The following is a 2500-nucleotide window of genomic DNA, read 5'->3' on the forward strand; positions in this document are numbered from 1 at the left end:
AGCCCATCTGCTCGTTGTCTTAGACGCGCGGTTTTTTTTATTTCTTGGCGGGAAATCGTTGGCTTTCCCGCCATAATTTCCCGCCATAGGACGTTTACAGAGCGGGATTGTATAGCTCACTTATAGCTGCGTTCTCTATATCTTGTTAGGCGATTCAATGTATACCTAGGGTGTATTTTTGATGCAGTTTTCATAAGCTGCCGTTTTTTTTCTTTTCCTGGCGGAAAATCGTTGGCTTTCCCCGCCATAGGACGTTTACTGAGCGGGATTATATAGCCTACTTATAGCTGCCTTGTCTATATTTCGTTAAGCGATTCAGTGTATACCTAGGGTGTATTTTTGATGCAGTTTACATAAGCTGGCTTTTTTTTTTCCTGGCGGAAAATCGCTGGCTTTCCCGTCATAATTTCCCGCCATAGGATGTTTACTGAGCGGGATTATATAGCTCACTTATAGCTGCCTTCTCTATATCTCGTTAAGCGATTCAGTGTATACCTAGGGTGTATTCTTGATGCACTTTTCACAAGCTGCCTTTTTTTTTTTTTCCCTGGCGGAAAATCGCTGGCTTTCCCGCCATAATTCCCCGCCATAGGACGTTTTACTGAGCGGGATTATATAGCTCACTTATAACTGCCTTCTCTATATTTCGTTAAGCGATTCAGTGTATACCTAGGGTGTATTTTTGATGCGGTTTTCATAAGCTGCCTTTTTTTTCCTGGCGGAAAATCGCTGGCTTTCCCGCTATAGGACGTTTACTGAGCGGGATTATATAGCTCACTTATAGCTGCCTTCTCCATATTTCATTAAGCAATTCAGTGTATACCTAAGGTGTATTTTTGATGCAGTTTTCATAAGCTGCCTTTTTTTTTCTTTCCTGGCGGAAAAATTGCTGGCTTTCCCGCCATAGGTCGTTTACTGAGCGGGATTATAGCTCACTTATAGCTGCCTTCTCCATATCTGGTTAGGCGATTCAATGTATACCTAGGGTGTATTTCTGATGCAGTTTTCATAAGCTGCCTTTTTTTTTCTTTTTTTCCTGGCGGAAAATCGCTGGCTTTCCCGCCATAATTTCCCGCCATAGGACGCTTTGCAAAGCAGGATTATAGCTCACTTATAGCTGCCTTCTCTATATCTCGTTTACTAATTCAGTGTATACCTAGGATATATTTAAAATAATCTCTATTTCAGTGCCGTTTTCATGAGCGAATAATTACTTGAAGATTTGATAAATGGAGGCAACGCTGGAATATTTTTTTGCGAGAGAAAATTGCTGTAAATTTCTCCCGAAGGCGAGTTTGCTCCGAGGAGTTTTATGGAGTTTTATATACCGTGACACCAATTCCTTTTTGCATTTTCTCGAGTTGTTACTAATTTCAAGGATGGACAATCACGCAGCAGACGTTTCACAATCTGACAAGTAAAAATACACGGACGTTTTTAACTGCGATTCAAATATTTTTATTAGTGAAATATGTTGGCAATGTTAATTTACACACACACACACACACACACACACACACACGCATATATATATATATATATATATATATATATATATATATATATATATATATATATATATAACAATTTAGAGTACTATAAGCCATTTCTGAGTGTGGATACCTTAAAATGGTGAAAGGGTTTGTGTATCGCCATGATCAGGAAACCTGAACTAGTCCAGGACACCCATACTATGTTGGTTTGCTGTGAGCCACCAGATTTAAAATCTCCCTCCATCACCAATCCCCACTGACCAGCGTGGCGATGAAAGTGGCCAATCCCAAGACATGTCTAAGGATATGTCTGAGGGCTTTGTCCTGCAGTGGACTAGAAACGGCTGTATTTGTTTTTGTTGTTATTGAAGTTTCAGTTAAATACAGACAGTTAATCAGAGTATTATTATTTCGAACAGGGGCAGCACAATTCCTACGCTGTCCAACTTCAGACGGGTGATGGTGGGAGATTTCTATCTGATCTCTCACAGCAAACCAACCTAGTAAGGAAGGCCTTGACTAGTACAGCTTTACTGACTATGACGATACAAAAACCCTTTCACCGCGTTAAGGTATCCCCACTCAGACAGGAATATATATATATATATATATATTTAAAAAGAGTATGCTCCTATCATTGGCAACGCCCCCAAGGAGCATGATGTGGGCGTGGCTCCTCGAGTGCTTGCAAACGAATTCGATATGAGTCGAGAGTCGACGCCGAAAGGCGAACGAAATCGATCCATTTATCAGCGTTTTATTATACCTCCGTGTCGAATGTCGAGTTATTTGTTAGCGTATAAAAAATGGTCTGTGTTTGCGTTCGTAAGTCGCTGTTTTGTGTTTTTGTTTATGTTTTAATTCTCTTTAGGTGTAAAATATGACGACTTTACGGGACGACGGTTAATATGGTGTGAATGTCATCGAGTTTGGAGAAGTCTCATTGTTCGGTTCAAGTTATTTTAAACTTATTTGCATAAGGTTTTTTACATCAAAATTAATCGCCA

This window comes from Palaemon carinicauda, chromosome 6, assembly GCF_036898095.1.
Source record: "Palaemon carinicauda isolate YSFRI2023 chromosome 6, ASM3689809v2, whole genome shotgun sequence".
NCBI classification, from domain to species: domain Eukaryota; kingdom Metazoa; phylum Arthropoda; class Malacostraca; order Decapoda; family Palaemonidae; genus Palaemon; species Palaemon carinicauda.